Below are 24540 nucleotides of genomic sequence, written 5' to 3'. Positions count from 1 at the left end.
TTGCCTTCAGACAGCTCAGGGGTCCATGCCCTCCAACATTTCTCCAATGAAAATAGGGACATCCTAAGGAAAAGTGGGACATTCCGGAATCAAATCAGGAACTGGGACAGCTTCTCGAAATCAGGGATGTCCCTGAAAAGTAGGGGCACTTGGAGGGTCTGCAGACACTGTCTACAGTGGTACCTCAGTTTATGAACACAATTGGTTCCGGAAGTCTGTTCATAAACTGAAGCGTTCATAAACTGAAGCGAACTTTCCCATTGAAAGTAATGGAAAGTGGATTAATCCGTTCCAGACGGTCCGCGGAGGAACCGTTCATAAACTGAAGCGAACTTTCCCATTGAAAGTAATGGAAAGTGGATTAATCCGTTCCAGACGGGTCCGCGGAGTACTTAAACTGAAGCATTCATAAACTGAAACATGGGTGTAATTGGTTCCGGAAGTCTGTTCATAAACTAAAGCGTTCATAAACTGAAGCGAACTTTCCCATTAAAAGTAATGGAAAGTGAATTAATCCGTTCCAGATGGGTCCACGGCGTTCATAAACCGAAAATTCATAAACCGAGGTGTTCATAAACCGAGGTTCCACTGTAGATAGATTGATATGTTAAGGGTGTTGCCTGCAGTGGCAAAGAATCATGCTTCAGCACCGGGGGGGGGGGGCGGAGAGCAGACGGGGCTGGGGCTGGCGTGCATCCCAGGGGTGTGGCATGCCGCCTGTAGGGGCATGGTGCCCAGTGGAGGGGGGCAGCCACGGTGGCACCCTGCTGGGATCACGCTATTGGAGGCGGTGTTCTCCCCCCGCACTCCTCTTCCTCCGCCAGAGGTTGCTTGGTACTTAAAAGATTTGTAGTGCCGGCTGATTACACAAACATTCCTGTGTAGATCCCCCTGAGCTCAATAAGAAGGTCAGTGGGTGGGGTCTCAGGCAGCACCGTACTTTGCAGTGTGTTCAGATTCCTTGACAGCGAAGTGAATAAAAATCAGGAAAGACTCTGCTGGGCTTGGGGCTTCCTTCTAAGTGCCTGCCTGTAAGAGAATTGCATTGCCCAGCTCCACGAGGATATCTGGCCTAGGTCAAGCAGCTTTCTGCAATGCAAGCATAACTCTCCTTTGCACAACATCCCATGTTAGTTTTCTATCAATGAAAAGGAAGGAAGGCAGCATCCCACCTATGGATGGTGGGTACATTCAGTTGAGAATGCATGTCAGCATAAACTTGCCTTTCCAGCACTTACAATAACAATTCGCAAATGAAAACGCAGCTGTCATTGGAAATTGGCATTTCTCTGAATTTTGTGATACAATTCTCTACCCTGAAAGATTTGCACAAAAATCTATATATTGGGGAAAGTGTACATGAAATGCATCCATTAGTGAATGTAGCATTTAAAAAATGTGTATATTAGGAGCACTAAAATTCAGGCAACTTTTTGCAATGATTGAAAGAAAAATTACAAAGTGATACAGAGATCTGGTAAACTGAACTAACATTGGGAAAAAAGAGATATGGAGAGAAACTGAAAGTGACAAATTCCTCTGTCTCTAATATCGCATCTCACTCCAAATCCAGCGCTGTGTTTAGCAAGGCAAATCCAAAAGTTTCCACAAACAGGCTAATTCCTGCTATCTTAAGTCTTTTAAAAGTTTTCCCCCATTGATTACTTTAAAATGGGTCAGATTTTGCCTCCATTAACCATGTACTGATGCAGTCCCTGCTGTATAAACCTGTGAATACGTAATTAAAGTTTCACTGTGATATAACCCTTTAGGTTTGTTTGAATCGATCTTCAAGGTCCTTAAGGCAACGTACTGCCACAAGACAGCAGGAGTCTATTATTTTCTTTTTTATATCTACTAAGTTCATTGGGGACACAGCCAGAAGCTTTACTGAGGCAATAACAATGCCGTCACTTTAAAATTCTAATAGACTCAGAGGTCCCACAGGATCCAGCCTCTCACACATGCATCCACCCAGAGTGAGATTTTCAGAGCCTCTTTCCCTGTGAGAGAATTAACAAACTGGCAGCTTAAAAAGCTTCTCAAAGATATTACCTGGATTTCTGCTCTTTTTTATGACGGAATATAGCTGGTGGCAGTCAATAATCTGGAATGAAAGATGTCACTGTTTTTGGCCAGTCTTCCCTTAGCACTTTTCAGTTGATAGAAATGAATCCAAAGTTAGAAGGGTAAATTATCCCGGCACCTGTTATTTCTATCTCCCATGTGCAAGCAAATGCATACCGTGGGCTGACGTTTGGTTTGAACACAATTCAAAGGGTTGGTGCTGACCTTTAATGCAGCGCCGTCTTAAGCGCCCCTGTTGCCATGGTGCGCCGGATCTCTCCGGCGCCCTTCCGCCCCGTTTCCCAGCGCTGTGGGCGGGTGGGTGCGGTGCTGCTTCGCGGCGGGCAGGCGGGGAGGCACAGCGCGATCTCTCCGGCGCCCTCCCGCCCCGTTTCACAGCGCGGTGGGCAGGTGGGTGCCGCACGCAGCTGCGCAGCGGACCGGCGGACCGACCAGCCAGCGGCCGGGCGCAGCTCGCGGCGCCCTCCTGGCGGGCCGGCGCCATGGTGCCCTGCGCCACCGGGGGTCTACGATGAGCCGGCCCTGCTTTAATGCCCTAAACGGCTTCGGCCCTGCATACCTGAAGGACCATCTCCACCCCCATCGTTCTGCCCAAACACCGAGGTCCAGCTCCGAGGGACTTCTGGTGGTTCCCTCACTGCAAGATGTGAAGTGGCAGGGAACCAGGCAGAGGCCTTCTCGGCAGTCAAGGACACAACTTTTAGAAGAGATCTGAAGGCAGCCCTGTACTGGGAATTTTTTAATGTTTGGTGTTTTATTATGTTTTTATATATGTTGGGTTTTTTTGATGTTGAGCTTCAGACCATATTTTGCGCTCTCCTCTTTCACCCTCGTTAAAAGGTTCTTTATTCCTCCTGCATATCTGAGGTTGTTGATATTTCTTCCGGCAATCTTAATTCCGTCTTGGGATTCATCTAGTCCAGCCTTTGGCATGATGAATTCTGCATCTAATTTAAATAAGCAGGGAGACAATATACAGCCTTGTCGTACTCCTTTCCCAATTTTGAACCAATCAGTTGTTCCACATCCAGTTCTAACTGTAGCTTCTGTATAGTTAAAGCTATGGTTTTCTCAGTAGTGATGTATGGAAGTGAGAGCTGGACCATAAAGAAGGCTGATCGCCGAAGAATTGATGCTTTTGAATTATGGTACTGGAGGAGACTCTTGAGAGTCCCATGGACTGCAAGAAGATCAAACCTATCCATTCTGAAGGAAATCAGCCCTGAGTGCTCACTGGAAGGACAGATCGTGAAGCTGAGGCTCCAATACTTTGGCCACCTCATGAGAAGAGAAGACTCCCCGGAAAAGACCCTAATGTTGGGAAAGATTGGGGGCACTAGGAGAAGGGGATGACAGAGGACGAGATGGTTGGACAGTGTTCTCGAAGCTATGAACATGAGTTTGACCAAACTGCGGGAGGCAGTGGAAGACAGGAGTGCCTGGCGTGCTCTGGTCCATGGGGTCACGAAGAGTCAGACACGACTAAATGACTAAACAACAAAATATGTTTGAAGCTGCCCAGAGTGGCAGGGGCAACCCAGCCAGATGGGCAGAATATAAATAATAAAATCATCATCATCATCATTGAGCATGATCAATGGTCAGGGATGAAGGGAATTGTAGTCTGACATTTAGTGAGCTACAAGGCACAGTCCCCCAGCATTGACAAAGAAGCTGGTGTTCATGGATGTGTGGCCCACCTGGAATTCCGAGGCTAGATTTGGTACCGGTGGTGGGTTTTGAATGAGATAACTAATTATATTTAATTGGCATATTTTCAAAAGTATGACTGGAGCATGCACACTGCTATTTTTGGCAGTACGGATGAGGAGAAATAGACTAGTTCTGGTTTCTGGACCTGTGCTATTCTCGGACTGCAGAATTGAAAACTCTTCCTGATCTTGCTTCAATTTGGGTAGCGACAGACAGGCATGGAATGCCATTACTGTCATGGCAGCTCTCATATTATTTCAGCAGCAGAGAGAGTTCTAGACATAGAATGAATATCTTATACTGGCAGTTTACCCAGAGGCATATTTGGATAGCCTTCTCCTAATGGAGCTGTGATGAGCATGCCAGCCAAATTTAGCCCGAGAACTTGGTTTGCTTGAAAGGGAGCTCTCATCTATCCGTCCAGGTATCAATTGGGAAAGGATGAGTAATTTGAAATTTGATCCCATCCCTCCCCCCCCCCAGTAGTTTCCTACAGCCCAGAATGCAATATCATTATTTGCAGCTAGAGGAGAGGAGTACGAGCCATGCCTTTCATAATAAGCAGTGAAGCAGTGAAAGGCCTGCTGAACAGAGATGTTTATGAAGCCTGCTTGATGCAAAAGCAGCAGTAAATCTATGAGTTCTTCACAAATTACTGGTGTGTAATTCTTAGTCATTTTCTTTTATATATATATATATAACATTTTATTAGATTTTCCAATTATTGCACATTTAAACATACAAATTACAAAATAACACCTTAACATGCATTCTATTGTGACTTCCCTCCCTCCCCTCATAAGGTTTTCTAATCAGAACTTATCTCGCAGTTTATTTCTTCCCCTTAAGTTCCATTCGCAGGATTTACTTCAACCCTGCAAGAGTTTTTAAACTTCTACAGTTCTTTTCCATATAGTCCACATATTTACTCCAGTCTTTTAGAAACTTTGCTTCCCCCTGGTTTCGGATCCCGCTAGTGAGTCTCGCTAGTTCTGCATAGTCCATCATTTTTGTCTGCCACTCTCCTATCGTCGGTAGATCCTGTGTCTTCCACTTTGGGGCTAGTAAAGTCCTGGCCGCTGTTATTGCATATAAAAATAATACATTATCTTCTCTTTTAATTTCTTGACCTATCATTCCTAACAAAAATAGTTCAGGTTTTTTGGGAAAAGTATATTTAAAGATTTTCTTCAGTTCATTATATATCATTTCCCAAATTCTTAGTCATTTTCAATTGTGCTAGCGCCATCATCTTAGCAGATTTCTGATCTCAAACATCACAGTCTGAAGGGCTACCACACAGAAGATGGAGAAGACTTCTCCTGTTGCTACAGAGGACAGGATTAGATTTAATGTATGGAAACTTTAAACAAGCACATTTCAGTGAAACTTTAGGAGAAAAGTCCTAATGGTAAGAGCTGTTCAACGATGGGATTCACTGCCTAAGGATGTGGTTAGTTCTGCTCTGGTGAAGCAATTAAGCATACCCTGAACAACCATCTCTCAAGGATGTTGTAAGTTGCACGATCCCTGCACTGAGCAAAGGATTGGATAGTGTGACCTCCCTTCCAACTTCTACATTCTCTAACAGTTCTATGACGGCCTGTTAAGGATGTAGGTCATGGATTACTCGGTGTTTGCAGAATAAAAGCAACAATAGTCAATACCAATCTTGTTTGCTGGAAGGATTTGTGTTCAAGAATTGGGGCAAATAAGGGGAAACCGGAAATTTCTATTCCTTTTTCCATCAAAATTTCTCAACACTTCGATACCCAATATGCAACACTTATGCAGAAAAGGATGTTGCAGACAGGCTATCTGTGAGCTTTGTTTTGACCCTGCACTCTCCTGACATGCCATTATTTGCGAGCCTATCCTTAGCCCTCTTGAGAGTAGCATTGCTGGAAATTGATTCTTGAGCTGCAGCTGAGCCAGAGAATCCCAAGAGTCACAAAATCCAAATGCTCTCATATTAGCCAATCTTGGGTTTGGATTGTGCTGCAAATCTGTTAGCATGCTGCTATAATAGTACTGTGATATGTGGTCTTTCCGTTCTCTTGCTCTGGCACATAATAGACACCATCGGAACCTGACTGCAAGCATTGTTAATATTGCAATGGTTTTGAATAGCATTTGCTGTTCTCTTCTAGGTTCTCTTCTCTTAAATGCCTGCCGTTAATCCCCACGATCCCTCCCTGTGGTGCACGGTCAGCCTTTCCTTATATACATGAAGACTTCATTCAGGAAAGGAATTAAGATCCTTGCCTTTGGGGGGAAATACTTTCTCTGCATGTGTTGGGGTGAAGCGACACACCTCCCTCCCATTAGTGCTAATGGATGCCCCGTCCACGCTGGCAAATGCAGTACAACAATTCTACTTTCCGTAGAGTACATTGTCCCCAAGGGCAATATTCCTCTAAGCTCAGGAATAATGCAAAGAGTGTGGCACACATAAGCTGCAGCCCTGAACACATTGGCCTCTAAGTCCCATTACAAAATGCCTTTAGGACTGGAATGTTGTAAATCTCCCTGATTCTCTGAAAATCCATGTGTACAGGATGAGGTAGACTTCACCCTCTATCCCTTGTAAGACAGCACAGAGCAGGGAGGATGATACTAGTATAGCCTGTTGTCTGTATAACCCGTGCCTGGCTGTTCCCACGCCATCATCTTCTGCAAAGCCTGAACAGCAGGGCAGAAAAGGCCCTTCCGGCATAGCCGGAGAGGGAGGTTGCGGGCGACCGCAATCCTTCCACGTGCTGGAGGGATGGCTGCCATCCCTCCAGCCATTGGCTGGGCCCCGGACGCGTCACTCCCACTGCGTCCAATCCGGACACACGGGGGCGTGGCTTGCATCTTTAAAAGCAGGCGCGTGGCCAGGGCTCAGTCTCTTTGTTCCTGCCCCCAGCCGCTTAGGACTCACCCAACGGTGGTTAACCCTTCTCAGACTGCCAGCACAATGGGCTGGAGTCGGGTATAGTCGGTTAGATCCAATGCCTAATGCCAATACCTCTCTACAATCCGTAATCAATAAAGTTGTGGCCTTTTTATGCCCATTAACCTTAATCACTGTGTCCTGTGTCTTATTCATTCGGGGAAGGTCGGGGTATCGCCACGCAATCCAAATCAGCTCACACAAAAAGGAAAGGGGTCCTTAGAAACACAGCTATCATTCAAAACTTGCACTTCTCCAAATTTTATGACACAGTTCCCCAAACAGTGTACACAAGGAAAATGCTTTCCCCCCCCCCTCCTTATTTCCATGATTTATATGAACTGCTATTATGCATCCCTACAGAATAGCACTTTCAGCTTCACAGGGTCAGAGTGGCTAAAAATGAATCAAACGCTAATATGTGGGAATCAGGAATCATGTGTATACATTTACTGTATGTGCATGTTTGCTAGAATCAAGAGGCATCTACCTGTTCAATGATTTGACATTTAGAGACTTAGGGGGAAACGTTAAAGCAAGGGCAGCCAATGTCGTGCCCTTCAGATGTTATTGGACTACAACATCTCATCATCCCTTGATTGCTGACGTTGAAGGGAGTTGGAGCTCAACGAAAACATCTGAATGGTACCTCGTTGGCTACCCTTGTCTAAAGAAATAGAGGGCAGAGCCACAGCATACATATAAAGTACATCTAATGTACATTTAAAGCTGATGAGTCCCTCTGAAAGAATTGTGGAAACTAATTTGTTAAGGATCCTGCGAATTATAGTTCCCAATATTCTTTGGGGAAACTTGTGTATTTTGAATGTGCATTGAAGTTGCTTAAAATGTATGGTGTGGGGACTAATCCTATTGCCCATGAAGCTGTGCTATACTGAGCCAGGCCCTTGATCCAATTCTGGCCCAGAACGGTTTATGGAAGCAGGCTGTGACCTTTAAAGAAGTGGGGCAGAGTATTTATCAGACTTATTGCCTGAGATCCTGTTTAAGCAAAGATCCCAGGAACTGAGCCTGGGACCTGTTAGTATGCATTGCTCGGTTTCATTAACTCATGCCCATCGGCACAGAGCAGCAGTCTCTGGAGAAGTGATGGCAATCACTACGGTTTGTCAGTTCAGGTAGCGTGCCAGCACATAGCATGCCAAAGCATCATTAGCACAAATAATGGTTTCAGACCATGGTTTGACTTGATAACTAAATAGAGTCACAGAGAAAGCAGAGTCTTGTTTACCTGCAAGCAATTTCAAAGGAGAGATAGGAAGAAAGAGAGAAGGGTGATACTGTATCTTCTTTCATAAGCAGATGCTTTCCTAAACAAACTTTTTTCACAGGACTTCCAAATATAGCAGATGCTCATTATGGATGAGTGGCTTTCCCTTGTAAAGGTGTAATCAAATCAATTAATAAAGTCGTGGAACTGGGATTCTAATTCTCCTGCATATAAGACAACAGACAAATAATTGATGCTTTATAAGTGGGTGCTTATACTTGGGCAAAAGGGGGCGTCCTGTCCTCTTCACATTAATGTAAGCTGCTAAGAGTTTTCCCGCTGCCGAAAGGAGGATGCATGGTTCACTTTGTGAAATGTCTAGTTGATGGTTCAAAACTGGGGGAACACGAAGAGCAGCTTTTTGTTTAACGTTCTAACATTTTTCCATGGAGACTCTAACACAGTGGTGGGAAACCAGTGCCCCTCCATATATTGTTAGACTAATTCCCAACATCCTAGCCAGCGTGGCCAATGGTTGGGGATGATGGAAGTTGTATTCCAGCTATGTCCAGAGGTTTTCCACCACTGCCATGACACTTTCTCGTTTCTCTCCAGCTGACCTGGCCCTAGTAAATAGTTTGTGATTTGCAGCTTAATGAAACAACTCAGAAGCTTTAAGCAGCTTTCTCCTGGGCTGGTTTTATAACCCAAAGTCAGTTTCTGAAAATAAAACCTTAAAGTACTTGAGCTTAGCAGCTATTTTCTATTCTTGTAAATAGTTTTGTGCAGTGCATACTGTACCCAAAGAACCATAAATACCCATTGTAAATCAGTGCCTGTAAGGCATAAAGGGATGTTTTTGTCACATGAGATTATCTCATGGTTTCCCCATTTGTTATACTGTCAAAACATATGCCTTGCTGTACAACTCTTTTGCGATACTTTAGGATTTCCACAAGGCTGACTAATGTGATCAAGCCAAAATTTAAAGAGATTTGTCATTTACAAATCTCCCCTACAAAACAAGGACTTGCCAAGTTGTAGTAGAGAAATGGATTCAAGAGAGAGAGAGAGAGAGAGAGAGAGAGAGAGAGAGAGAGAGAGAGAGAGAGAGAGAGAGAGAGAGTGTACTAGTTCAGAATGGCATTGGTAGAGGTTTTTTTTTGTTTTTTTGTAACAAACTGGACCTGAAAACCAGTTAATTTAATGTTAGGCTGAAATCTTAAGAACACTTTGTTGGGAGTAACTTGAAATCAGTGAAGCATTCCATTACTCCATTGGCTTGTGTCAGGATATTGAACAGAGGAGAGAACACTAGCAGTTTCAGCTAGAACAGCATCTTCCAGCATCTTCAAATGGATTAAATGATACAGGACATGAGCTTTCGTGTGTATCTGAAGAAGTGTATCTGAAGAAGTGTGCATGCACACGAAAGCTCATATCAATGACAAACTTAGTTGGTCTCTAAAGTGCTACTGGAAGGATTTTTTTTTACCTTTTGATAGATATAGTCAGTGTTATTTTTCTAGCGCTCACCGTGAACTCCTCCCTTGTTCTCTTGGCAATGGCACCCACCTGATTGGTGCCAGAACTGAGCTCTGGTGAGCTCTGGCTGAAGAAAAGCCCTGGATATAGTTAAAACAGTTTTGAACATTTGTGCATAGATTCCAGAGTCAGGCACTAGTTACCGACTTGTGCCCTCTTTCATTTGCCCTTGTCTGGCAGGAATACTGTTTCTCTTGCCGCAGTTCTTTCCTTTCTCTTTTGTCTTCTGCCTTTGAACTCAGGGTCAGGCCATTTGTGTGGTCTGGCAGCAGAGTAAGGGATGCTTATGAAAAGCCACATAAGCAGTTCCTGTCCCTATTATCCATTTAGTGTGGGTAATGGGGTAATCTTGAAAGGAAAGGTCTAATATGAAACAAGAAAGCTAGAAGAAGCCCGAGGCTTAAAGGGCAAACAAAATAAAGAGAGAAAGAAGGTCTAATGTCTAAATGTTTCTTCAGGATCTCTTAGACCTTTCCTTGGTAAAATAGCTCACAACGGTGGCTGCAGATCAGTAGTGATGGTGAGTTCACTCAGTTTAATGCAGAATGAGAGCCTCTTAGCCAAGCTCTTTCTTGCTCAGTTTTGTTTAGACTGAGCTAAGGACCTACCATACTCCCATGATGTCATTGAGAGCATGAAGGGGATTATTATCATTATCCTCATCACCATTATCAATTTATAAATTGCCTTCTAAACCACCATCTCAAAGCAATTTACATGCAAGATAATTAAGGACAGTTAAAAACACGGAAAGGGACACAGGTGGCGCTGTGGGTTAAATCACATAGCCTAGGGCTTGCCGATCAGAAGGTCGATGGTTTGAAGCCCCGTGATGGGGTGAGCTCCCATTGCTCAGTCCCAGCTCCTGCCAACCTAGCAGTTCGAAAGCACCTCAAAGTGCAAGTAGATAAATAGGTACTGCTACAGCGGGAAGGTAAACGGCATTTCCGTGTGCTGCTCTGGTTCACCAGAACTGGCTTTGTCATGCTGGCCACATGACCTGGAAGCTGTACGCCAGCTCTCTCGGCCAATAACACGAGATGAGCGCTGCAACCCCAGAGTCGGTCATGACTGGACCTAATGGTCAGGGGTCCCTTTACCCTTTACCTTTACCTAAAAACACAGAAACAAAAAAATGTAACTGAAACAAGACTAAAATTCCAACAAGTGGACATTTGTGGTAAACACCCAGTCATAGAATCATACAATTGTAGAGTTGGGAGGGACCTCAAGGGTCGTCTAGTCCAACCCCTGCAAGGAAGGAATCTCAGCTAAAGCATCCATGACAGATGACCATCCAACCTCTGCTTACAAACCTCCAAGGAAGGAGAGTCCACAGCCTTCTGAGGAAGACCATTCCAGTCTTGAAGCCTCTGCCTCAATGAACTGCCACCCATTTTAGCAATAGATTTCAAAGTGGTTTAATTTGAGAATTGTTTCACAGCTATGTTGAAAAACAGAGCTGTGCTGAAATTTGCTGAACTGGTCCCCCACCCCCCCAAATCTTGAATATAAAGGACACACGCAAAGCCTACCAAACCGTATCCTTTTCCCACTGCAGTTCACAAATTGGTGTTTTCCCCCTCTGGTATTATTCCCTGCCATTTGGGGGCATTCTTGTTAGTTGAGTGTCCTCAGCCACTCGGGTCACCAACTAAGTATGTTGACATCACCACCCCATGGAACAAATCAGTTTCAGTTTTCTGATGATAAGCCTTGGTTGTGTGGATGTGTTCTTTATTTCCCATGAATATTTCCATCTCCTTTCAAAGGCCTCAACAAAATTACCAAAGAATGGTGTGGTGTGTATGCTTGGGATGGAAAACACACACACACACAAATAAAAAAATCCCAAAACTCAGTCATCCTCTCTCCTTAATTTCAAGACAGCAATACCTTCTTCCTCAGGAAGAAAGGAATGTTTGAATCTGGTCTAACTTTTATTTTATTTTTTGGAGCATGACAACCTTCAGCTGTAAATACCCAGGAGAGAGGACCTTTCATTTTAGTTATCTCTAATGTGCAAGGCCCACTTATTATACTGTATAAATAACACAGTCTAACAAGAACATTATTATACAAGACTTTTCTGCTGAAATCTGCCATTCCGAGAGCTCTTGGGAATCTGTGACAGTTAAGTATGCTGCAATACCTAGATTAAAAAGGGAGAAAGCTTTTAAACCAGTAATATAGAGGAGACCTTTGCAGAAAGGCAGAGTGTTTATTCAGAGGGATTTGTGCAGGTCTGCAGGAAATTTACACCTTGGTACCTTGTCCCCTAAGCAGCATTTCTTATAAAGATCCCACTGCTCTCTTTTCCAACAATCAATACTGTGTGAATGGATTCTTAAAATAAAATATGACAATTCCACTTTGCAAGAGTTTATTTTCTGTCTTTTGGCAGCTAACTCAACATCCAGCACGGAAATCATTACTGCGTAGATCACCGATATCACCCAGACACTCTTTAATTTCAAATTATTTCTCAATCATTCCTGCAGCTTTTTTTTTTAAAAAAATATGTTGCTCCTCTGTTTCTTTTTGCTCGTATAAAACACAAGGCTGCCACATTCTGATGCCTTGAATTACAGGTTTCCCGTGTTATTTTTACTATAGCTGGTTGTCTGCAAGCACTCTTGATTAAATTCCTTTAGTTTCTTTGGAAATAATAAAGTGAGAGCTTTTTATGCTCTATTTAAAATTTGAGCATCAGCCAAGATTTTCCATTGCGAGCGCATTCTCTTTCAGCATCCATTGCAAGTGTTATTTATTTAAAAAAAGAAGAAGAGAAAAAAGCAGCAGAAGCCTTCATATTATAAATCCTCTTTTCACTATCTCTGCTGATAACTCCAGAGATCCTGAGAGTGGGAAATTATCAGTCATGCTTCTCTAGTTATGCATCCCCCAAGAATCTAGCCCCAAGGAAATTCATGCTCTGTTCTCTTATTCCTGCTTCTCTCGAAATAGAGAGCTCTCGCAAACAGATGGCTATGTGTAATTTAGAAGGTCAACTCTCAAGGAGGTTTTTTTCTTATTAAAAAAAAAACTTTAGCTAAATACTTTCAACATGTACAGCAAGTTTTGTCACCTATTGACTACATTATGAGAGTCTCGTGCTGTAATTTTGCCTTAATCATCTTCTCATCTAACAGTCCGCAGGGTGTAATATCAGGTTGTACAGCAATCCACAGGCATTCAAAGTCAAAAGAAAGACAGGACGACAAAAACTAAGCAAAGTCGAGCGTTTTGAAGACACGCTAAATTCCAGTGTGGTGTAATGGTTAGAGGGTTGGACCTGCTGCTGGGTCAAAATCTGTCTTTCAATTCCCCAAACATTTCCATTTTTTCTGCCTCATTCCTGGATAGCTCAGTTGGTTAGAGCACCGTGCTGATCATGCCAAGGTTGTAGGTTCATGATGGGACTGGATGATCCTCAGGATCCCTTCCAACTCTATGATTCCTAGGCATTTTAGCATTTGTTTGGGATTCCTGAGGAGGCAGGGTTTTGAGGTTACCTTATCATTGCAATGTGAACAGAGGTGGCATGATCTCCCCCCTCCAATAAAGATTTCTCTAGCACTCTACATCCTCCCTGGCTCCCCGTGCTTACTGATCTACCTCATTGTGTCTTCTCCTGGACTTTAATTGCAGACTGTAGACCACTGGTGAGACCACAAAAGTGAGGCAAGCATGGCAAAGCCCCTACACCCCACCCATAATAATTTCTTTGGAATGTTCTCTTCCCCTTTGATAGTTTTCAAATTAGATTCCTTTTCTCATTAGCTGGTAGAGGGTGGTTGGGAAGGGGAGGGGACATGAGAAAATTCTTTGGATAAGCACTGGGAGAGACCCAGGTTCAAATCTCCATTCTGCCATCACACTTGGGCTGGTTACTGACTCTCAAGTTGGGACCAGGAGAAAGGTGAACTGGATGGAGTGCTTCATTCTTTCTGCTGGCGAGGGTGAATTACCTTTTCCCTTCCAGCTATTTCCTTTCTCATTCAAGCTTTCATAATCCACCTGTATATCTCTCTCCCCACCCCACCCCAGTACATGGAGAAGAGCAGCTTGTGGGAGGGTGGGTGGTTTTTATTCACAACTGCGCTCTCCTAACACATCAACCCTATTAAATTATCACATGCCCATCCAACACCTTCAGGCATCTCTCAAATCACTTTGGAGGGCAGATCTCCATCAGAATCCAATAATCTAACAGTTGGTTAGGAATTTTGATAGATTCTGGGACCCACTCCCTCTAAAAGAAAGTGAGTTGGATATAATACGCATGAGGCTCTCTGTGGGAATCCTGATTATTTAGACCTCTCACTGTTCAACCATACAGGTTCATTTGCACATTCAGTCCCCAGTCAATGTGCAGATATGAAGGAGAGTGCTAGCCTTGAAGTTATAAAGCTGGAGCACGGCCAGGAGCGTGACACACAAACATGCTTGATTGCATAAATAACAAGCTTCACAAGTAAAAGGTTAACCATTTCAGAGGATTACAAAATAGATTGATTCAACACACACAAAAAAACCCCAACAACTTCAGAATCTTGGAATAAGTCTTTAAGCTTCGAAAGAATGCTTGCTGCTATGTTGTGTGATAATCTGTTCCTCCAGTTCATGTTTTATGAAGTTGTGCATGCCATTACAAGATAGAGATACAATGCTCCCTAAGCAAAATTCTAGCCAGACTGGTGGAAGTTCTTTACCCCAGGTTTCTAAAATAACTTCTGGAAGTCAAACCTCCAGCCTTTCCCAACCTGTTGTTCTCCAGATGTTTTTCCACAAATGGTTTATTAAATCTATGCCCCGCCTTCCTTCTGAAATGGGGCTTCACCATCTATCAGCCCAACCACCGTGGTCAGTGATGATGGGAGTTATAGTCCTGCAACATATGTAAGCAGATTCTCCAAGTGTCCTTATTTTTCAGTGACACCCCTATTTTCATTGAAGAAATGTTGGAGGGTATGGAGTTATGTGACCCCCCCACCCCCCAAAAGCCAAGGACATAAGTACCTTTAGTTTATATATGTTGGATGGGATGTGAGTGCTGTTTTTCTAAAAGGAAATGTTGGATAAGAAGAGCCCTCCTGAATCTTGCCAAAGGCCCATCTAGTCCAACACTCTGGTCTCACATTAGGCCAAACAGATGTCCATGACAAGATCTCAAGTGCAACAACACTTTTGTTGTTGTTGTTGTTTAGTCGTGTCCGACTCTTCGTGACCCCATGGACCTTTTGAATTATGGTGCTGGAGGAGATTCTTGAGAGTCCCATGGACTGCAAGAAGATCAAAATTATCCCGAGTGCTCACTGGAAGGACAGATCCTGAAGCTGACCTCGTGAGAAGGACAGATCCTGAAGCTGGCCACCTCATGAGAAGAGAAGACTCCCTAGAAAAGACCCTGATGCTGGGAAATATGCTGGCACAAGGAGAAGGGGATGACAGAGGCGAGATGGTTGGACCGTGTTCTCGAAGCTACCAACATGAGTCTGACCAAACTGCAGGAAGCAGTGGAAGACAGGAGTGCCTGGCGTGCTCTGGTCCATGGGGTCACGAAGAGTCAGACACGACTAAATGACTAAATAAACAACAAATGTGTAACTTACCTTGGGGATCAGAACAGTATACAGTGGTACCTCGGTTTATGAACACAATTGGTTCCGGAAGTCTGTTCATAAACTGAAGCGTTCATAAACTGAAGCGAACTTTCCCATTGAAAGTAATGGAAAGTGAATTAATCCGTTCCAGACGGTCTGCGGAGTAAGCGTTCATAAACTGAAGCAAACTTTCCCATTGAAAGTAATGGAAAGTGGATTAATCCGTTCCAGACGGGTCCGCAGAGTACTTAAACTGAAGCGTTCATAAACTGAAGCATGGGTGTAATTGGTTCCGGAAGTCTGTTCATAAACTGAAGCGTTCATAAACTGAAGCAAACTTTCCCATTGAAAGTAATGGAAAGTGGATTAATCCGTTCCAGATGGGTCCGCGGTGTTCGTAAACCGAAAATTCATAAACCGAGGTGTTCATAAACCGAGGTTCCACTGTATGGCCAAAGTTCCTTCAAAGATGTAAAAGGCCCTCCAAACCTCTCCTTCTTCTCCCATGTTTATTCTTTCTTAATTGAAGAAGTTATCTTTTGCACCAGAGATCAAAGTGGTTGAACTACAACCCCCATGATCCACAGTGGGGGGGGGCACTGCCAGCATCAACAGTACTGCAAACACCTTCAGTTGTCCACCTAGTCTGGCAGGGCTCTTCAAAGCCTTAAGCAGATATCTTTCCCATCCCCAGACACCTGATTTAGGGAACCTTTCTGATCTTCAGATAAGCCACCATCACTAGTTATCCTGTCCTGACCCCAGTTTTAAGCTGTTCCTACTTGAGAACAAGGACAAGGTGACAGGTGGTTTGTGAGTGTGTTCAAGCAGAAGTGTGGTGAACAAGTCACTGGGAAGCCACTTGAGCTCAACTTTCAAGAGATGGTCCCCTCAAAATCCACATCCCATCCACTGCTTTAGATGTAGTTGTAGCCACAGTTTTTTAAAAAATCACCCGAGCAAAAAATCTGAAAGACAATCCAGAGGAAAATTGCACTCCTTTCAATCATACATAGAAGACCTTGGAATGATCTTCTCAGAGTGTTGCCAGAAACATTTCACATCAGATTGGCCCAAATTAGGCTGCAGAAAACAAATCTCAATTGGCTGGGAGTGGAATTGCCAAGTAATAGTTCTTATCCTTCTCTATCTTCTGATTCTACTATCTGAACAATGGGGGGTGTCAACTTCAAAGGAAATTGCTTTAGGGAAGTTTTGCTCAGGCCTCATTCTGTTATTCCCAGAGATGTTTCTATGAGATGAAAAGGACCTCCTGCAGATGTCGTAATGGTATTATGAAAAAAACATGCACTTATTTGGAAAGAAAATCTATTTGAGATGTTTGCAAGCTACCTGTGGAATATAATACAGAATAGGAAAGGAAGGTGATAGCAACTGGAATGCACTTTATAATGCCAGAAGAAATCCAGGCTAACTAATGTGTCTTTATTATGGATTAATTGAAATGCTAGATTTCTATCAAGAGGAAACTTGTTTGAAATGAGATATTATTGTTTCATGCCCCAGTGGTCATCTGTAAGTAAGAGATAAATGAGCATATTTTGAAGGAGAATATGTAGAGTTGTTAGTTGATGGATATCGTTTGGATATTTTCTTCTGTGGGATTCACCTGAACTGATACACTTCTATTTTGGCTGGGGCAGTTTTACTTCTTTTCGTATTTGTAGGCATCTTACCTCTTCACAATTGCATATCTTATTGTTGTAACCTTATGGTGAAAGGCAGATAAGAAATCTTATAAATAAATCTCTATCTATATAGATGTAAACTGGGCATGTGGGTTACTATCCACTTTTCTCCGAAACCGCTTCACCGATTCTGTTCAAATTTGAACACAACATCCAAAGCAAATGTCCGAAGGCTCTAAGACAGATGTCACACCTCCACCAAGTGAAATCCCAAAAAAACCCTGTTCCAGAATGCACCACTCAGCCAAAAGTGCATGCTGGGAAAAGAACCAGGTTGCAAACCCGTGCCCTCTAGTGGCAGCTACACTGGTACTGCACCTATAGAACCTTCCCTCTCAACAGCACCTCAGCTGCCATTTACATACTAGGCTGAGGTCGAATGGAGGTACTGACTTGCCGGGGTGGGGGTGGGGGGAGGAGGGGACGGGATAGGTCAGGACACGGTGGGACCAGTCACAGGGATGAGCCGGGGGTGGGGGGAGGGGCAGAATATGTTATGGTGGTGGCACAGGGTACTGGCAGTCACAGGGATTGGCCACAGCAATGCGTGGCAGGGCCAGCTAGTCTTAAAAAATAAATAACAACTGGTTTGCACTTTAAGATGAATGGTGAATGAAAATATATTGAATAATAATTATAATAATAATAATAATACAGTAAACAGTTTCATGTCACAAGGTACCTACAATCTGAAATTACACCCAGGATGAGGCAAACAAGGAAGAAAAAGAACATGGAAGTGCATAGTCAAAGGCAAAAACATGTCTAAGGGTAGTTTCATTAGCAATTGCGACTAAAGGCCTTTACAGAAAGGAAGGAAGAGTGGTGAAGGAAGGTCAGTTTTCTGTGAGGTAACAACAACTTAAATAGTTTTTTTTTCATTTTAACTTAGTTGTGTCTTTGTTCATTTTTTATTTTTTATTTATTTATAATAAATATAAATATAAATGTGCACCCCACCCCCAAGACCATTCTATTATAAATATCCAACCTCCCAAAATTTCAACACCTCTTGCAATGGTTTGACCCCTTTCCATTTCAGCAGTACAAATTCTACAAATACTTTCCATATCTCCTCAAAATCATTTCTCCTGCGTATTCCCCGTCTTACCTTAACAGCACATGTTAATTTATCATTAATAGCTACTGTATACCCCACGCCTCTTTATACCATTCTTGCATTTTACATTCACCTTGTCCCTTCCACGTCCTAGTTATAATAACTTGTGTAGCTGTCAATAAGTTTGTGAGTAAGTCCTTCATAGTCTGTGAACCTTCCCCCCCATCACAAATTGATAACAATGCTACCTCTGGACTTTCAGTCAACTTTAACCCTGTGAAATAAAAAAATTCCTTCAGTAGCACCTTAAAGACCAACTAAGTTTATATTTTGGTATAATTTTCCTTTATATTTCACCCATTTCTCAATGATGTTTCTTAATAAGGGATTTTCAATATTCTGCCACCATTGCCTATTTGGTTTGATAAAAAATATATTCACTAACTTCTCCCTCATTTCTTGTGTACCACTCTCTAACCATTCTAACTCTCCTTGTTCTGCTATCCCATCTATAATACATCTTAACTGATTTGATATACAATATAACTTTATGTTGAGGAGACCCAGTCTACCTATTTTCTGGGGTTTATACCATCTTCTTTTATTAATTCTGGGTTTCTTATCCCCATTACAAAATTTATTAATCATACTTTGCCAGCCCTTTATCTCTGTCTCAGATATATTAATTGATAACATTCTAGATAAAATTATTCTAGAATTTAATTTTTATTTTAATTATCACTATTCTTCCAAACCTTGAAAACTTAATTTTCTTATATTCCTTCAGTTTTTCCTTAACTCTCCTCTTTAATTTGTTACAATTCTCTTGTTCTAAATCTTCTAAGTTTCTTGTCATATTTATTCCCAAGTACTTTACTGCACTTCTTAATTTTATATCTATTTTTCTTCCTTCCAATTTTTTTGTTTTTCATCTTCATTGTAATTAAATATCATGATATGTTTGTTTGAAGATTCAGATGCTCATAAAATGGTCTGCAAGTTAGTATAAATATACTTGGTGTTTGAGGCACATTAAATATTATTACTGTTAAGTATTTGCTAACAATAAAAAAGATGGTTATTGCGTTTTAGCCAACTAAGTTATATGCAAAGTAGACTGTTAGCAACATATGAACCAAGTTAGTACTGTCCTTTAATTTCAATGCTCCTACTCTGAGTATGAGTAGGAATTTCTGAGGCCAGACCCATTTTTATCTGAATATGAGAGGGTGATCTAGTGCTTCCTATGGCCTCAGCACACTTCCAAAGGTCCACAGGAGTGCAGGGTTAATTGGTCATGTTTCTTAAGTAAAGTGTTAAGTGTCATTAGGCACGGAGAGAAATGTGATACTGTGCACTTATAAAGCCGAACCTCCCTAATAAACACTTTTCAAAACTCAGCCCTCCCTCAAAAGCTACACTTCTAATTTTTCAATGCAGTTATCCAGCTGACTAATGTCTAATGCTAGGCACACATGATGTTAGTGAAAATAGCATTTAAAAATCCGGTATGTATGGGAAGCTTGTTTTGCTAAAAAATATGCAAAAATGGGTACAAATGTGTGCACATTAAGGGAGAAATTCACACCATTACATTTCCAAGCACAATTCAAAGTGTTGGTGTTGACATTAAAGCCCTAAACGGCCTGGGCCCAGTATACCTGAAGGAGCATCTCCACCCCCATCGTTCAGCCCGGACACTGAGGTCCTGCTCCAAGGGCCTTCTGGTGGTTCCCTCCCTGCGAGAAGTGAGGTTACAGGGAACCAGGCAGAAGGCCTTCTCGGTGGTGGCGCCCGCCCTGTGGAACACCCTCCCATCAGATGTCAAAGAAATAAACAACTATCTGACTTTTAGAAGACATCTGAAAGCAACGCTGTTTAGGGAAGTTTTTAATGTTTGATGTTTTATCGTGTTTTTAATATTCTGTTGGGAGCTGCCCAGAGTGGCTGGGGAAACCCAGCCAGATGGGCAGGGTATAAATAAATTACTACTACTACTACTACACTACAATGTGGCTGAACCCGCAAGCAGGACCTGAGCACAAGAGAATTCTCCCCTCCTTTCTTCCCAGCAATTTGTACTCAGAAGCATTACGGCCTCCAAGCAGGGAGACAAAGCATAACTTAAGAGTGGAAAAAATAAGAAGCTGAGATGAACCAAAACTGGCAGATTTCCTCACCCCCACTTGCCACCCTTTTTCCAAAGCTCCTACTATTCAGCAAGGGGGGGGGGGAGTCTGATAATGAGCAATGCCTGTCCGGAGGTGTTCATCTCTCCCCATGGCTAAATGTTTAATGCTACAGAAAGAGCTTGGGAGACAACTGAATGTTGTATGAAGATCAGTAGAAGGTGCTACAATTAAGGCCTCCTCCTTATTCAGTCCTACTCCCTGATTAAATCCTCTGTAGCATAGCAAGTTAGGCTTGGCTATGATGAGCTTTTGTCAGAGACATCTGTCAAGCAAAAACTGGATTGAGACAACAAACATTTCACTCAGGTTGCCGAACAGCGCTCATACCGTAATGAATTTCACACAGCTGCTAAGAGCCTTTGACTTCGTATGGTATATTGAATTTAATATTCCCTTATGTAGACATGTAATCAATTTTTAGGCTCCAAAATTTATTACCTCCCTTCGCTGGAGTAAATTTCCTGTGCAGCGGAGGACATGTGTGGGCTGCCTCAGCTGTCATTTTGTGGCCTAGAATACTGAATTTCCAAGGTTTGCATCTGTAAAAAGCACAACACAGTTGTGGCCATCTTTATTTCATTTATTCCTGTTTATTCAATTTATATAGCCACCCATCAATAAATATTCCCTCGGTGGCTTCCAACACAACACGATTAAAAAATGACATTTTTTTAAAAAAGAAAGAAACCCAAGAATAAACGGTGAAAGATGGGAGGAGGGGAACCTCCTTACAACAGAGACACATGGAACAATTTCCAGCTCAGGCTTAAAGCACAATTAAAAAGCCCAATTGAATAAAAAGGTATTCAATAAAAAGCATAAAGAAAGTGTCAGGCAGTAAAGACTTTCTCAAGAAGCTATCATAGGGTCTGTGTGGTGTAGTGGTTAAAGGATTAGACTAGGACTTGGGAATCCACAATTCAAATCCCTACTTGGCCATAAAGCTCATTTGGTGACCTTGGCCCATCACCAGGTCTCAGCCTGACCTACCTCACAGGGTTGTTGTGAGGAGTATAAGGTATGGAGGCGAGGTGTATAGTCCTTCTTCAGCTCCTTGGAAGAAAGGTGGGCTATCAGGGCATAAATGAATATGTAGAAATAAACAGTGAGTTGTATCCAGTGAATTTGTCCCCTTACCACAATGGGACGCCCTGTGTTCCCTCTGCACTGCCTCCCACATGTGTTCTGAAGGTTTTGAGGAAGCCCCAGAATATATTAGGAGGGGGGAGTCCCTTTGTACAAATGCGACTGCTAGCAGCATGACACAACTATTAAAATTTAAGGACAGAAATGATCAAACGTGTGTATAATTCAAAGAAGAAGCACTTTATTGCAATTATTAATAATTGAATACTGAAAGCAGGTACCCTACTTCAATGATTCTTGTTTGCTTTCAGTGTGGTGAACATGTTGATTAAACTGTTAGAAGATCAAGTGAGCTTAGTCTGCTTTACTTTCTGCTGAGGACACAATACAATTTGGAAGGGGGAACTTCCATCCCATACAACAAACTTGGTCCATACATGACACCATGTGTGGCAGAGCAAAGTGGGTTTCTAGTTTCCTTTCCTGGAGCTCGGCTGATGGGCAGTCAGAGTTTGTCTTGCTCAAGGAGAGAAAAACAATTTCCATTCAATGGAAACCTCTTCTTGCTCCCAGTACTTCTCTCTGTGGGCGGGAGAATGAAGGGAGGGCATTTCTGCTTCATTTATATACCGCCCTATACCCAGAGGTCTCGGGGCAGTTCACAGAATAAAATCAAAATATAAAACCACAAAATACATAATCAAAATAAAAACACCAACACCAACTACCCAATAACCTCCCCCTTCCGATCCCCCACTGCTGTGGAAAGTGAAAGAAAGAAGCCTATATTTTAAAATACAAGTTTATTCATTGGGTTTCCTGCAGTGGCAGTGGGTGCTTCAGATACCACGCAAGGGATTTTGACAGGTGAGGAGACAATCCACCTGTCAATCATGTGGGATCATGTGATCGACAGGTGGGAAGTCCTACCCACCTGCCAACTATGACCTGCGAGCCTGATCGCTACCCTTGGCATGTTAAGCCTTCCACTGTGGCATGCCTAGGCAATCCTAGTTTGGGGCTGCAAGTATCCAAACGCTTTCCTGGGAGTAAGATCCATGAAACTAAAGCTGGCTTAAAGGGTAAAGGTAAAGGGGACCCCTGACCATTAGGTCCAGTCGTGACCGACTCTGGGGTTGCGCGCTCATCTCACATTATTGGCCGAGGGAGCCGGCGTATAGCTTCCTGGTCATGTGGCCAGCATGACAAAGCCGCTTCTGGCGAACCAGAGCAGCACACGGAAACGCCGTTTACCTTCCTGCTGTAGCGGTTCCTATTTATCTACTTGCATTTTGACGTGCTTTCGAACTGCTAGGTTGGCAGGAGCTGGGACCAAGCAACGGGAGCTCACCCCGTCGCAGGGATTCGAACCGCCGACCTTCTGATCAGAAAGCCCTAGGCTCAGTGGTTTAACCACAGCGCCACCTGGGTCAGCTGGTTTACTTCTGAGTAAACACGTATGATGATTACAATGGCAGTTTACAGGTGATCGTTTACTTCTGAGGATGAAGCATATCTTTGCACAGGTTCTTCACACTTTGGGCATGAATTTCCTTCAAAGCAATCAACATTCTACTATCTCTGTGAGAGTAACAATCAACAAACCTACCAGATTTTCCTCCGCCCCTCACACGCATTTGCTTTCACACACAAAGAAAATGTATTCCTCGTTTTATAAATGGTAAATGCTACTTCAGCAGATCCTACAAGCCAGAGAAACATCCTGCATGGTTAATAATACAGGATGTGGTGTGGGGAGGGGGTGGTGGCAAACAGAACATTTATATAAAGAAACAAACTTATCATTAATTTAATATTGTTATTTATGAGCACCTATGCAATATTCACAAGTGTTTCCTCAGCTGCTCGAGACAATAACTCTAATTACTTTAACTTGCTCCACAATGCTATTTTTATATGCCAGGATGTGCCGCAATTCAAGATCATTTTGCGATTCAAATGGAAGAGGAGGAAAACAGATAAACAATCGTTTATCATGCATTATTTATGTAAATACATTATTCCATCTGCGAGAGACACTCTTTCTAAACAATGTCTTCTTCTGATAATTAGACTTTAGTAGAAATTCTAGGAGAGATTAACGTTCCTTTCTTGCCTCTGAACCAGGTCGCTGAATCATAGTTTCCTGTGGTAGCAGCAAATTTCACAGAAAAAAGGTGAGGCTCCAAATGTGATTTTATGTAATTTTAGACCTTATCCTGAGCTCACTTCCAAATAGGCTTCAGACCTAATTAAATAGAGCCTGACCGTGCATCAACCTCTCTCATCACTGCCACAAGAGTAGCAATGAAACAGCCTCATTGTATGTTGAGGGCTGTCTGCTTTCCCTCTTTTTTCTCTCATTGCAAACTCCCAGCCAATCAAGGATCATGTAGCAAGTCAGATGGCATCACACCACTAGGTAACCAATCAGATTGTCTATTTAAAAGTGGGAAATGCACCCAGTTGCTTAGACCTTGTAGGCATATGCACAAAGATGTAGGGGAGATGTCACCTAAACAATTGGGTGATTCTGCTTGATCTTTCATGCTGTTCTGCAGCAATTTCATTACTGACCCTGCAGCACCAGAAGAGATGGAATGCAAGGACACACTCCCTTGCACTGTGGGATCAGTAGCATATGCTGTCTCGCTTTACAAATGCGTCACCAAAATAGAGCTCCCTATGCAGCCTGCAAACAAGGCTGTGATGTCAGGTGTAGCACTCACTCAGGTTTATTTATTTTTTGAGAACTTTCAGCTCAAATTCACCAACATATAGAAGACTCATGACTTAAACTTGTGTGGTGTAAATGGTTACATTTATTAACTATAACAATGGTCACATTTATTAACTACTGTATAACCAAATCACAGGAGTCTGAGTAGGTGAGGTTAAATCAGGCACCCCCAAACTGTGGTCCTCCAGATGTTTTGGCCTACAACTCCCATGATCCCTAGCTAACAGGACCAGTGGGCAGGGATGGTGGGAATTGTAGTCCAAAACATCTGGAGGGCCGAAGTTTGAAGATGCCTGGGTTAAATGAAGACTTAAATCCCTCTTGGTTCCTGGTCATGTTTACAGTTGTAGTCACACAGCAAAGCAGCAAAGGAAGTAAATTCCTGGCTTCCTTGCTACATGTGAACCTGACCAGTGCGCTCTGGCTTTTCTGTCCAGCATTCACCGAGGGAACATGTAATAATAATAATAATATTTATTTATTTATTTATACCCTGCCCATCTGGCTGGGTTTCCCCAGCCACTCTGGGTGGCTTCCAACAAAATATTAAAATACAATGGTCTGTTAAACATTAAAAGCTTCCCTAAACAGGGCTGTCTTCAGATGTCTTCTAAAAGTCTGATCTGGTGGGAGGG

This window comes from Zootoca vivipara, chromosome 5 (genome assembly GCF_965207765.1).
Source record: "Zootoca vivipara chromosome 5, rZooViv2.hap1.1, whole genome shotgun sequence".
In the NCBI taxonomy this organism is placed as follows: domain Eukaryota; kingdom Metazoa; phylum Chordata; class Lepidosauria; order Squamata; family Lacertidae; genus Zootoca; species Zootoca vivipara.
This window is presented reverse-complemented; position numbering follows the sequence as displayed.